General features: G+C 43.5%; 1 protein-coding gene across 1 annotated transcript in view; it reads left to right on the top strand.

Annotated features, from left to right (window-relative positions):
• The first annotated feature begins 2444 nt into the window (after positions 1-2444).
• Positions 2445-14893, top strand: part of LOC131668641 (transcription factor AP-2-epsilon) — a 176530-nt gene continuing 164081 nt past the window's right edge. The window contains exon 1 of the mRNA XM_058942983.1: positions 2445-2472. The gene's annotated coding sequence lies outside the window, so the exon portion shown is untranslated. The remainder of the gene's footprint in view (positions 2473-14893) is intronic.

The raw sequence follows: 14893 nt of genomic DNA on the forward strand, positions 1-14893 counted from the left end.
TTCACCTGGAGGTATTTAATTATTGAACTTGATCGCTGGAAAATAATTACAAACTATTTTTGGCGCGACGCGATACAATAAAAATATTTGAGTAGCAGCTTGATCGAAAATAATAAGCGTGTCTTACGAACTGTCGACTTGAAATAGGAATCAATGAGATTTATGCCAAATAGCACATGCGTAATCGAGCCAAAGAGAAAAACTTGACAATGAGAGCGAGAGAAAGGTGTAAACTTCACAACCTCAAAGAGTTGGATACTGCAACTGTCCGAGTGCTGAGCGTACAAATATATAAGCCGACCTTGCACTCCTCGCGCTCGCATCCACCCACGCTCTCTCTCTCTCTCTCTCTCTCTCTCACTCGTTCGCTCGTCGCGCAAGTACCCCCTTTTCCGCCGCTGCCGCCGCGAAGCGCGCACGCTCTGCGCCCGTCATACAGAGTCCGCGGTGGTCGCGTGTTGCTTGCGCCTCCCATCGTCGCTCCGTGTGCTGTATACCTGGCAGTCGCACGCGCGGATGTAGCTTTCTCTCGCGCTTGATTTCGTCGACTTGTTGTTATCGTTATTGTTAATATTGTCGCGGCAACATTCTGGCCGAAGCGATTTTCTTGGTGATCATTTCTTGTTGTAGGCGGAGGTATGCTACTCGTTTACGAAAAAGATAACCAAGTGCTGGATAAAGTGTGATACTTTTGTTTGGTGATTGAGCTGGGTGGTTTTTTGTTGTTCTTTGTGTCCTACGGGGCTGCTGTCTGCTATTGGAACTTTAGTGTGCAGCAGACTGAAGTTTTATGGATAGGTAAGATAGATACTGTTGTTTAGAGTCAGCTGTACTTACTGTGAACACTCGGAACACTAGTATAGAGCATTATTATTTAGTGTCTACGAATTTTCAGTACGAAGTTATTACCTAAAAATTGTTGGGTTGGGTCTTTGTAACTATTAATCTTCGATTTGATTTGATTAATAATCGTTTTCAAGGTTTGAAAATCAAGTATGAATTTATATGATCCGATTTATATGAGTAATTGAATAAGATCGCTTATTTGTATGAAAAGTCTTTTGGTCAATAAAAATAAATTCGAGCTCAAGATTCTGAGTATAAGAAAAGCTGAAATTACACGAGCAAATAAAGAGAAAAAAAGCCATAGAGAAGAGTGCGAAGTCTCGTGGAAAAGGAGAAAACTTTATTATAAAGTTGGTCTGTCGGAGGCCGAGTGTCGTGTGTTTCCCTTTCATTTTCCAGGAGCATTTGCAATTAAAAAACGGTTGTGGCACCTCGGGGAGCCGTATTTAACTTTGCTTAACTAAGTTCGTCAGTTGTTGACGGAGCGCCCCAGGGATCCGCGACGTAGTCGTCTTCACACCGCTTCTGATTCGCGCGATTTTTCGGTCTTCGTCAAACCTTTTTCTTAAACTCGTTTAATCAGATTTACGTCAAAGCAAAGTGAAGTGAAACCGTGAATTGAATACCTCGTTTTTACGCTCTCTACTAAAGATGCCGTTATGCTAGCTCCGGAATAGTTCTCCAATAAATTGTACGAACGCAGGCAGACGCTCCGCCAAGGAAGGTTAGATTTTTAAGGTTATGCAAACATTGCGATTCAAAAACATTTCAATCTGATTAACGTTACAAATCTATTTACTTTTTGATATACACTGTGCAAACATAGAAAGTATTCTCAGAAGTTAATGCTTTGAGGTTCGCTCGCAACAGGCTTTTGTTTCTGCGAGTGCTTGTTTTATGAGAGCTGTATTTCTAAAATATGAAAAATTTTACGAACTGTAGTTGGCTGTAGCCAACAATAACATCCAACTTAACAGTATTTTCAATTTCATATTCTGAAATGTCCACTTCATTAATTTCCATTTAAGTCATAAATATTTAAACACTGTTATTGTCATTAATTCAACCATTACTAAATTATGATAAGCTTCGAAAGAGACTCTTTCCATGTTCAATGTCACTGATTTCATATTTGCACGGATGATAGAATAGTGCTATAGTGGATTATTACTCTACAAGATAAAATTTCCTGGTAAACTATTATTGTATAATTGTATTGTACGTGTTGATGTAAAAAAGCAAACTTTCGATGTCTCTTTACATTATCGAATTCCCATTGTCGAAGAAATAATGAAAATGAAACTTTGAGCTCAACGAAGGAATAGGAAAGTGAGCATGAAAAGCATAATGTAATTTTGCATTGCAGGGCGTGCAGTCACAAAACAGCAGGCGAGTGACAACCGAGCCGGAACATGAGTTCCGTGGGTTAGGTCGGGAGAGAGAGAAGCTCGCGGTTGTCTGGCGTTGGCGCAACGAAAGAGAGGCTTGTGCTTGATAATCGTCGAGTATCTCGGGGCGACGTGCGCCTGACTGCAGCGCTTCATCTCAAATCCGAGGACAGCCAAGCGGAGAGAGCATCGCATCGACAACATGTCGTATCTCGCTCTTGACTCCAACGCCTGGCAGGTAGGTTACGCAATCTCTATTTGCTTCCCGCCGACAATTAGCCAAATTGCCATGCGGATAAAAATCTCTCCCTCTCCGCGCGCCAAGCGCACGCATCTACGGCGCGGCGGACGAGCCGTGCTCCGTTTATTTTAATTATCGCGATGAAAATGCATGCGTCTTTGCGCTGCGCGCGCGCGTTGATTTAATTATCAGGAGCAACGTGTGCGAGCCGCACTTTTGCTCCGTCTGCTCGCTCGCACTATTTATCTTCCGTTTACTCCTTTTGCTCTTGCATTACGCACATACCTGAGAGTGCCATATCTATTCCTATCCTGAAAGACTCAGGCTTGATTATTTCTAGCCAATTATTTTCTACGCCTTAACTCTATTTGTGAACATTGTTTTCCGTAGCGTTGATCCCCAGTAGTACAAGAAACATTCAAAGAATACTAGAACTGAACAGAACGACCGACGATTTCGCGCAACTCAGCTGCAATCGCCGAATTTCTTCGGTCCGCATCGTGTAACCACGTGGCCGTGTGAGTCAGTCAGGCGTTGACAATTTTTAAAGCGACTCGACCTCCCGACGGGCAAGCTTGTCTGCGAAAGCGCGCGCTCTTCCCCGGGCCGCTGCTGCTGAGCTGTGCCACCTTTCACGAGCATGCGCTTCTTCTGCCTATATAGCTGACAAAATGCACTTTGCACGGGATAGGTTATTCGCTTAGCGGGCCACTCACAGTCTGCGCGTCGAGCTCCCTTTCAGCCATCTTAGAAGCTGATGCGATTAGAGCTTCGGCCGTCGCCGTCGATGCTGTGACTCGATTAGCTTTTCGAGTAGGCGCCGCCCGAGCAGCTACGTACGTATAGGCATACGTATAACGGCAAAAGCCTCGCGCTCGGCCTGCGCTCCACACGCGAGCCTACCTACGCCACATACACATGAATATTTATGCCGAGACACGGAAATTCGCAGAGCGCGGGTTTCTCCCTCGGCCACGGGTTCGACGATAATTCGCTAATTTTGCCCCTTGTTTTACACGAGCCGCGTTTTGTGTGCAAGCGAGCGATCGGCCGCACTGCACTTTTAATGGCCACGCTATGCGCTGACTAACGTTCCGTCAAGCTTTCTCGAAGGGATCTCTTCATTTACGTTGCATTAATATTGTAAAAGACACTTATTCACAGCGAAATCTTTTGATCTTTACGAATGGTAAGCTTTACCGACTTTTTTGCAACTACACAAAACACATATAGGTAATAGTCGTAGTATGTTCGAAATGCAGCTGATCGGAATTGCTTCGCAATCAATACAACTCCGGCGCAGCTTTATAAAACTGAAGCAAGTTACGGAGTTCTCACTGAATTCAAAATTCCCCTAAAATAGACCAGAACACACGCGTGTAGGCAACTACTTTGTAGGGTACTCTCTCACGAGCCTTATAAACGAAAATGATAGGTGCGTCATTTGTAATCCAGTCAGTCATATCTGAATCGTAGTGTACGTAAGCGCGGCGCCACGCGCATATGCATGTATTTAAAAAGCGAGGAAATTGTCCGCGCGGGGGGTGGCGGAAGATTAGTAACGCATTGATTCGTTCGTCGGCGTAGTACAGCAGCGCACGTCTATTGCAGAGCGGACTCCTGCGCGACGCTATGCGATAATGGCAGGCGCATACGCTCGGCATGTACATGTACATATATTTAGCTTCCCCCGTGAGAGATAGCAGCTTGCTATCGCGGCCAGCGTACGCTGGATTGAGATGGACGTATAGTCTAATTCGAGGTTAACCGACGATGCTATCAGGAGCTGCGTGCGCGAGACCAGCCCCAGCCCCCATCGCTCTATATTACAGTGTGCGCTCTGCGGTTTAGTTACGATAATTACGATCTTAATGCTGCTATGATAGAATCGTTTTCACTAATTAATGCTTCGTGCAGGGTTTAGCAAGTCGTGCGCATTTCAGTTTCTTCTTTACAACTTCGACAACGAGAAATTCATATAGTGGCTGATAAAATAAGAAACGGCGTTTACAAAATTACATTTCGTACGGTAAATTAGTAACAGATTTGAATGAATAATATTATTGTGGAAATAATTACATTCAAAATCCCAATTCCCCAAAACAGTCTGTAAATCAAAATTAGTACAAAAAGATCTAAACACACCCCCTATCCCCAACGGGACATTATTTCGAACCGTTCAAGCGCAAAAAACGCCATTAAAAGAAACAAAAACGTAAGAGTCGAGCGAACAAAAAAAGAAGCTGTAAAAAAAGTCAGTCCAGTAGATCTTGGCCCATTAGACACGGTATGCTACGATGATTCCCCTACGGCGCAGCGGCGGGCGTTGCAGATCACAGAGCGCTCTGGCACCGGAAACGTAACGCCTCGACCTTGTCGGATGAGGAAAACGAGGTTAGCTTAACTTCTCTTCGGCCAAATCCAATTGCCGGCGCATGATTTTACATACCCCGTTTAAATGCGCGCCTTCCATGTATATAATAATACACGCTCGCGCGCATAGAGCAAAGCTTCGAAAACTTTGTTTTACCTACTCCTCAGTGTATCTCGTGCGTGGCACGTATATGCATGCCACATGGTGATGGGTTATCATACGTTTATCAATCAATGTCGGGTTTTGAGAAATCAGATTTGCTTTTGTATTTATTGCTCTCGAAATGCATTTTATGGATTGTTGATTCAGACTTTATAGTAAAATTATACTGTTGATTAAGCTTTACGTCCCCTTATAATGAATGGCATATAATTGTATAATACTCACGAATATTATGAAATAGAAATTTATTCATTATACTACTTCCATGAATGTTATTAATGTGTCGTAATAACTGAATTTGAATTCTCAACAAAGTATAACGAGCACAATCCCATGCACTCGACAGCTAATTCATGAGAAGGAATATCGAGAGAGAGAGAGAGAGAGAGAGAGAGAGAGAAAGCTTGATCCCAGTACAAATGTAGAGTGTACACACAGAAAAAGAGGCTGCGTATTTGCACATTTTCCAATAAAGCGGCGTGGAAGCGAGTGGATGACGGTCGCGTGGCGCGTGTCCTTGGCCCGAAGAACAACAGAGCCACGCGACCCACAGAGCGAGATTAGCGCCGACTGCTCTCTCAGGCCCTTTCTCTGTCTCATAAAGTATACATGCCGCGGGCTCGTCCGTGCGAAATGATGCCGCTGCCGCCCACCACTTGACTCACGCCCTCGAGAAATCAAGTGCCGATGATCTGTTGACACAAAACGCGCACGTGAACTCTTCGGCCGGGCTTTCTATGGGAGACTGCACCCGTGAGAGTTTAATTTTTTTATTGTTCGGCACGCGCGGGTATCTCATTTGCCATTAACCGTTTGCCGCTAACTGTTGATCTTTTGTTGTAAAGATTTATTGTGAATTGTACCGATGGCTTCGAACGTGCGTTCGATATTTCCCTTCATGCGCATTCGTCCGTCTGGATAACTACATCAGCGTTATTTCATTCGTCGACTAATTCGTTTTATTTATAATATTAAATACTAGCCAGTATCGGGTACGTGAATAGATAAAATAACGTAATAATGGTAGATTCATTTCTATTTCCATAAAGACATCTTTTTGAAAATCTATTGCTCAGAATGATTGAAAACCATCAAAGTATGAAGATTTGGACAACAAATAACCGGCGATTCGTCATCATATTTCGATCTAATTGATGACTCACTATTTTGCATGCCAGACAAGACGTGGAGGCGAACAGTTGGTGGACACATCAAAAACTTGCCGCACTTCAAAGTTGGTCTCGAAACTCGAGAGCGATCGCACATATACATACATCAATGTACACGAGGAGGGGCCTGGCTGGGTGTTGTTCGTTTGCCGAGAGTAACGGGAAGGAAAGAGTGAGATAGAAACGAAAAATAAACGATAGGACGAATTAGCGTAATCGCGTGATGGTTTGCACAAGGGAAATGTCTGCGTGCGCGCATGCGTTCTGTTATAGTCGAGGGAGCACGGCCTATACGTCGAAAATTGCGGGGGACGACAAATTGCATTTCAATTCTCATTTCGGCTTGGAACTAACCGCGTGCGACAGAGAGCCACTGCCATTCATTGTATTGCGTTGTGCATGTTGGCTTTGCAGTTTCATCTACTTTCGAGGAATGCTTATTAGGATTTATACAGGTTTTAGAGTAGACAATCGAGAACGGAAAACGTAAAGAGCATCGAAGTAGTTGATTATCCGAAGAAAAGTTAGTATCATATTCCGAGGAAAGGTCGTTGTCAAGATTGTCATATTACCAAGAGAAAAAATGATCATTCGCACTTTGCAAAGCGATACACGAATGTTCCATTTGAGTCGCGATGAAAGCTCGCGCGCGGTACAGGGCAAGCACAAACAAAACGGCGCGTGTGCGCTCGATGAGAGGAGCCTCTGAATAAGTTAGGCGTTTTGTGCACACATGACTGGGTAGCAAACCCGAGCCCTATGAGAATGAGAAAGAGGCACCCCCGACACTTCGCTCCGTACTCGGGACTCGCCGTTGTTTAACTCAATGACAATACACGGTAGAGCGAGAGAGTACCATTTGCGAGTGGACACACGCGTACAATGCCCACTTGGCGAAGAAAACGAGCGGAAGTCTCCTCCATAATGCAGTCACGGCAAATCCCTGCGTCCCTTTAATTACAGTTAGGCGATGAGTTAGCCGCTTCCCCCAGGCGAGATGTTGTCTCGTTTTATCGAAGCTATGCGCGATTTTTGTTCTTCCTATACTTCGTCTTCATCTGTAAGGTGCTGAAATGATAGTTTGTGGTGTAATTTGTGGTGTCAAGATGCCATGCTTGCATTAATTTTTTGATGAATAGCACTGTGCGAGATTCCACATCGAAACGACGCGCAAGAGAAGAGACGAACAACACACGCGCAAATCGAGGCGGCAGTGCTCGTAGCTGCAGACGCGAGCATAAAAGAGAAGAGAAAGAGAGATTCGCGACGTGGCTACGTGACGCGGCGATGACACCCTCGTCTTCGTTCCGCCCTTTTTTGCGCGAGAGAGCCGAGGCTTATCTGCGAGTCGTCGTCTTTTCTTCTGTTTGGATGAGCAGCTGCCGCTCTTACCTTGCCCGAGTGTACCGGCATTTTTTTTCCTTCCACGTGTTCGTAAGAGAGAAAGAATAATGACTAGTAGTCCAGCGTAGTCAACTAATATTGACGCGCGACTTGCTGCGAAGATTTCTTTTTCCTCTGTACGTTGAAAAAGAATGCTCGAGTCCGGGCGCACTCGTCATTGTGCTTATTTGATAGAACTAGAAAGAAAAGAAAGACAGAGAAGAGCCATCAGGCGCAGAGCAGTGTCAAGATGACCTGTTTCGTTTCCTAAAGCCTCACGCGCCTACGAATAGCAACATCAACCTTCTATGGTTATTGGTGGAAGATGAGCAAATTTCTATTTTCCTCTTTCATATTGTTTACTTCACAATCGTAAAAATGAACGATGACACGTTTTCAAGCGTTTTATATCTGTCAGTCAATAGAAGCTTCAGATCAATTCAATAATTGATATACTATATCGGCTATTTCGGAGTGTTGCAGTCCAAAGATATTTTCAACCAAAAAGACTAGCAAATCAGTACCATTCAAATACAAGCATCCGAAACCGAAACCTTTTTGCACAGTCAATTTCTGAAATAAAGTAAAAATTGATAAATATAAACGTAGATACTCAATTCTATTACTTTCAAATGACTCCCCCGTAAAACCTGTAAACGTGCGCGAAGCCGAATTTCACGGATGTCGCTTTGAAGCGACAAAAAATAATCACTGCAATCGCAGACACACACGTACAGGACGTGTGCGCGAGCGCGCGGCAAAGGGCGAAATTTACTTTTGATAAAGTTTCAAGAGCGAAACGCGACAGCCCTATCGTAGCTTGCGATCGGGTTTTAACGGCGAGGGGCGAGCGAACGAGGAGATGGAGGGAGGGGCGAGCTGGGCTCGCCGGTGACCGTGTACACGCAACCTTGGTGGTGAAATCGAGTTAGCCAAATTAACCATGAAATAGACTCCCTCCGCCCCTACTGTCTCTATCTCCTCCACGTGTATTTCTGCTCGTGCCTGCCGCGAATTTGCGCGCTTCGTTTTTCCATTGCCGGGAGACGCACGAACGACGCGTCTCGTGGCCTTACCTTCAGACTTGATGCTTCACAACTTTAACAGTGTTCTTTAGCACGACTGTCAAATACTCGAACGTTTCATAAACTTTTGAGCTCGCTTAATCGCGCACTCTGTCAAGTTAGATTTCACGTGCCGACGATCTGTTGGCAATCGCAGCGGCTCCATCGACTATCAAGAAGCCAAAAACAAAAGGCTGCCAATAGTTCAAGACTGTGGATAGAAAAATACGAAGGCGCCTTTTGCGTCGGCTACGCTTTTGTACCGCGCAAAACGACGAAAATGGATATTATTCTTTAACGAAGCATGCATATCAGGATCGTTGAGGTCCTGATGCCGCGGCAGCACGTGCAAGGTCGTTGATTCATGGTCGACCAAGAGAGGAGGCCCCCATTGACAAGGTATGCGCCGTGCATGCGTGAGCGCGAGGAGCTCGCTCTCATTAGCGGTGTGCAGGGCTTTGAATTAAACCGCCCACGTCATGACAAACTAGATTAATTTCTTTTGTAGCGCTCGATCGTTTATTACGAAATTACAACTGTCAGAAGTGTGCGCGCTGTCTTCCTTTTTATTATTAGCTTTTTTATTTCTTTTAATTTTCTTTTTTCTTTTTGAACAATCGTCGGAGCCTAATTTTTGATTAGTTTATGGCTGCGCGCGAATTTAAAACGGAAATAAGAGACGAGTTTTACAAGGGCGTGCGTTGATGTGCGCGAGCGCGCCCGCGTGTGTGTGACCATTTACGGTATGCGTTTGTAATCTTGTGGACCTTCTCCTTTTTCGCTCGCTGTTTCTCTCTCTACGCTGAAATTGAAAATTAAATTGGGTGCATTTCACTCTCACCTCCTCTGTCTCTCCCACACAAACATCTACGAGACTTTCGTAGATTCTTTCATGTATATTTGAATCCCTCGGGAGAGAGAGAGAGAGAGAGAGAGAGAGAGAGAGAGAGAGAGAAATATGAACCTCTGGTAATAGTAGCGAGCTGATTCGCTCATTAATATGCAAAATTCTCGCGCAGTCCTTATTGAAAACTAACTTTGTTTCCATCGGTCTTTGAGTAATTCTTTCCTTTCGTATGTACTAGATCACAAAAATACATGTTTTGCAAACATTTAATATGCCATGGGTTTGTAATTTTCTTTAATATTATCTTATTTACACTATAAGTAGAATTTACAACCCATGGAATATCTGTTAATAGATAATCTGAAGAAATCGATCAATGACATAAAATATTTTTGAATTCATTTAACTCGCCTAATTCAAAATTTACGTATAGCTTTCTCTGCAGCATTTGTCAAATGTTCAATTATAATAAGAACATCTCTCGACTCATACTGAAAATACAGGTAACGAATAAATTATTAGACAGCTGCGCAGCAGAAACGTGTTTACCTTACGCCTAAATAAAGTGCACAATGATCAATAGATTCATTAAAATCATTTGAACGATATGGCCATTCAATCAGCAGCGAAGGCGCGAAGGCGGGAGGCATTAAGAAACATTCAAGCCGCCTTCATTATCTCATCTGGCACGTTCGAAACAAAAAGAGGAGCATGAAAAAATAAGCTAGCAAGTATATGTATGAGGGTGCAAACTCGCTGCTTGGCCAATAACCATCGACGAAAGCGCGAGTGCATATCACGCGAGCGGACAGGGCAGGAAATCGTTGATTTACTGAAAATAATCAGAAGCGCGAAAAAGCAAGCAACACGAGTGCCAGCGAAACTATGCATCTTCGAGAGAGAAAGAGAGAGAGAGAGAGAGAGAGAGCTGCTGCCGAGTAGTGCAACACACGCACACACATGTGCATCGAAAGAACAAAGAGAAGGACACGAAGGGGAAACGAGAGCGAGCAAGCGAGCGATGCGAGCCAGGCTTTATAACTCACGTCAGGCAGGTAATTAGCCGGCTTTTGCCTGGCTGTAATGGAGCCGCGAGTCTGCCTGCCAGAGAGAGAAAGAGAGAGAGAGAGAGAGAGAGAGAGAGAGACCCTTAACTTATTCAAATGAACTGGTAACCCATGTCCACGGCTTTCGCCCGCGCAAGCCAATATAGAAAAACCATTTATAAGCCACTATTTCGGAGGTACAGCCAGCCGCACGCACGGTTCTCGTATCGTTTATTTTTCCGCGCGCGCGCATTTGTCCTCGCGGGCGAAAACATATAACGAGTAATTGAGCACATAGTGGCTATACACTATGATACACGCGCACACGCCGTCACAGTCGTTGGCCTTTTGAAGAAGATTTATGTCTACTCAATTAAGTGGGTGTGTTGATTTTTCAGAAAGCTCTTTCAACTTTACTCGTCAATTTCTTTTCGCCACGTGTTATTAATACGTCGCCATCGAGTCGACTACGTGCACCTAACGAGAATCGCTTGTTCGTTGATGCATTTTTCCAAGAAAGTTGCGGTAGTACAATTGATTCCATTATTCGGATATTGGCAATGAATAGAGAGCAATAAAGATAGATTTAGTCGAAGAAAAGAATACGAGCTCGGTGGGCGCTTTTCAAGTTTACGAAAGCGAAATGAAAAGGCATAAAAGATTGCGCGGCCTGATTGAATTGTCGATGGAATTCAGGGACAGGTCTCTAAAAAGGGCCACGATATTGATTTTATGTTGAGCTGCAAAAGTGTGATTTGAATTTTGATTGCGCGGACCCAGGGAAGATCGCGTAACAGGATAGTGCACGCTTTGCCAAGCTCACAAGGGCTCTTCAAGCGACGCTTACTCGACTAGAAAATTGAAGGAATATACGTTTTAAAGGCACTAAATCGGACGTCGTTGCCCCGCACAAACGTGCGCTTCGCTTTCCTTGTCCTCTCTTTACTTTCTTGCTTGCACAAACTTGTTATAGAGTCACTTTCGGACCAAATCAATCGGCTATATTAATTGACAATACCCAAAGAAATTCCCCGAATGTGCCGATTAGCGAGTTCCTTTCATTACTGCATAAATCATTGTCTATTAATTACCCGAGAATCTATAATCAGTCGTGGGCATGAAAAATGTCGTCAATCCTATATTCAAACCTTGATGCGGGTGTCTATTTTGCATATATTATATACGATGCCTAGTGAAACGTCGTCCCAAATAATATGCATTCTCGCTACGCGGTTATCCACGACGATGCACGGGCGTCTATTAAAAATTAAACGCGTCTTCAAGCCCATCGCTCTCTCCCACAAGGCTCTAATTTTTGACGAGAACAAAACTCCTTGGTCGCGCGCCAGCGATTTTATACTTGGAGAAGAAAGAAAAAAGAACGCAGCGCTTTTGTGTCCGCGCGAGCGATATTCTAGCGCGATTACGATCTTGGACGTAGCATAATTCGATAATGATACGAAGCTATAGATTTTATTAAGGGAAGATGCTAATCCACCGTTATAGTTGCGTCCATACGATGACTATAATCACGACAGTGCTTGCAAGAGAGCGCCTCGTGGCTGTACGGGATACCGGAGAATGGGTATTAAAACATCACCGAGGAGGACCTTCTGCAAAGGCCGCAAGCATTTTTTTCGAGTTCCTTGCTTGTATAGCATCGCGTGAGGCTGTCAATTGACGCTCGCCTCCATTTTCTTATCGCTTTTAACATACAGTAGAGAATTCATTCAATGTCGACAGCAAAGAATTCAGGAAACACGCCGAGATCATCCGTTAATCCGTAATGCGATTTTAACAAGCTTAGGAGCACAGTGAAAATATAACTTGCGTGGCGATCATTATTGTGTTCTGAAATTATGGCTTGTATTTTTTGTTCGGCGCATTTGCGGAGGTGCGAATGCGGTTTTGAAGAATCCATTAGATCGAAAAAAAATTGCCGCTTCTCTCGCACAATATACGGGTGTCTAATTTATTTAACGATCCGTTCCAGGCGACACATAATGACAGCTTGGCTCTTTGTAAAATCAAACGCCGCAGTGCTCACGCGCTACATATGATGTTGTGGAGAACCCAATTAGAATGGTCTATTGATAGAAGAAAGTATAATTTTCCAGATAAGAGATTGATCGTACGATTCTGGACGTCGGTCGAATGAAATATTAAGTAATGTTTCAATTATTTTTGCCTGTCATACATGTCGAGATTAATTCGTGCAGTGGCTTGAATATAACACTAACGTTGCCAATAAAATTTTTTACGAATACAATTGTAGAAAATGACTATGTGAACAGCGGTAAATTTCCATCGACATTCCTTAATGACTTTGCACTAGGTGTCCATAAAAGAATAGCTAAAACACTCATTTAGCCATGGGCTCATCAAGAGAGTCAAGGTGTTCGTCGTTAAAAGCTGCTCTTGTTTGCGCGCTCCCGCTCCTCTCTTTCTAGCAGGTCCGGCGCAAAAACGCTTCGGTGATTATGATGAGTGAAGTGTCGTGATGTAAGCTCGTACGCGAGGCACACGGAACGGCCTGTTAATCTCTCGGGGTCTGAAACACACCCACTATATATTCGACAAACGTTGCCCGCTCTGCTCCTTTTTTTTCGATTCTTCTCTTGATCTCTCTTTTTCGTTCAATTGTGCTCGCGTGCGTGGCTTTCTGTTTTGTTTTCTTTATGCAGCAAATGTCAGAGGCTGCAATTACTCACCAGGAAGCTCTTTTTATTCTCTGGCGCTCTGCACTTTTGATTTCGTCTTAATGTAGACGCGCATAACTGTTAGATTAATGCGCGTATTACTTGCTGCAAAAATACTTTGACGCGTGCTCATTATTTGACGAAACAATACAACTTTCTTACGAACGTCAAAAAATAAAAATGAAGAAGGAAGAGAGAGATGGACAATGTCCACATCTTGATCTACTGATAATTTGTAATATCTCAAAAGATTCGATAAATAAGCTTGCTTTGATTGAAACTCAAGTGATTGCAATTCTTTTCTGTTTCCTTTTATCTGGCCCTTCCAATTAGTTGTCATGGCATCGCGCTTGCTTTTCAGTACACTCGTGGCCGCGCAATCCTTTACTCCTTTCATTCTCTGAGGCTTCATTAAGAAACGGTAACGCGTTTTGTTTTTCTTTGCTGCCGTTTCTTTCTCTCGCCCGCCCGCACTCTCTCGCCGATGCGCTCCTGTCTTCATCTCTTTCAGCTTTTTTTTTTCTCCTTTTTATCCCTCAGTCGACCTTTCTGCGCGCGCACAGAACTCTTTTAATAATCTCGAGTTGGGCGCGCTCTCTCACTCTCTCGTGCGCGCCAAGATTTATTATTTTCGGACTGCGGATAAGCCGCGAGTCGATGCTCCCGTTGCACGTTCGCTTCATTTTTTTCTTCCTTCTTCCCTCTCTCGTCCATGTCTCGCGCGTTTTCTTTTTCCTCTCGCTATTTCCATCTTTTCTCTATCTCTTTCTATCTATCTGCTGAACGCCTTGAGGATGCACGAATGTCTTTCAAAGACTCCTGCTAACGAACGCCGTCGACTCCGCGCGGACTTCATTCTTGGGTTCCGCAAAGTTTTCATTGTTCTCTTCCTTAATATTCTACAGATTTCGCGTTGTCTTCGAGCAAAGTAGATAGAGGCGCGATGCCACATTGCTTATGTGCGGATTTGTTCGATTGATCGAGTTCATTCGCTGAAGAAATAAATGTAAACAATTTTGTTTTATTTCGAACATCAAGCAATAATTGTTTATTATGTAGCATAAACTGTATTATTCTGAAAAAAAGAAATCACTTGATTATCACGGGCCAACACAAAGAAAAGAAATCATTAGATCATTATAAGTTTTGGCTGGAAATAATTCTTTGCCTTAGTTGAGCTGAACTTTTTTCGATTTAACGAGGTGTGGTGTCGGTTGTATCGTAAACGGTATATATCGGAGATGCCTATAAAGCAGACAAGTCAGTCGGTAAATTAGAAGCTTTCTCTTGGTTCCTCCGCTTGTATAAGAAGCCCGTAAAAATACAATTAGCCAGATGTTTAATGGGACTTTTTTGCCGTGCACTATTCGCAATGCCACCACAGTGAAATGACCATGTTACTCTTTTTTTTTTCTTTAAATAAATCTTTATTTCGGTTTCAATAAAGTTGATCCGGAGTGTAAGGTAATATCGTTTCATGAAACATACTGAAATCGATTCAAATCGCAAAACAACTAAATAATTATTTACATGCTGAAAATTTCTCCAGAATTCCTACAATAAGTTTGGTCCGACAAGTGCATATATGATATCTCATTCAGCATACATAAAAAATAAGTTGAGAGTTTAAAATATGTGCTTGGAAACAATGTCAATTAAAGACGTAGCCTCCGA

Source organism: Phymastichus coffea, unplaced genomic scaffold, assembly GCF_024137745.1.
Source record: "Phymastichus coffea isolate CEN01 unplaced genomic scaffold, Cenicafe_Pcof_1.1 PCOF00082, whole genome shotgun sequence".
In the NCBI taxonomy this organism is placed as follows: Eukaryota; Metazoa; Arthropoda; class Insecta; order Hymenoptera; family Eulophidae; genus Phymastichus; species Phymastichus coffea.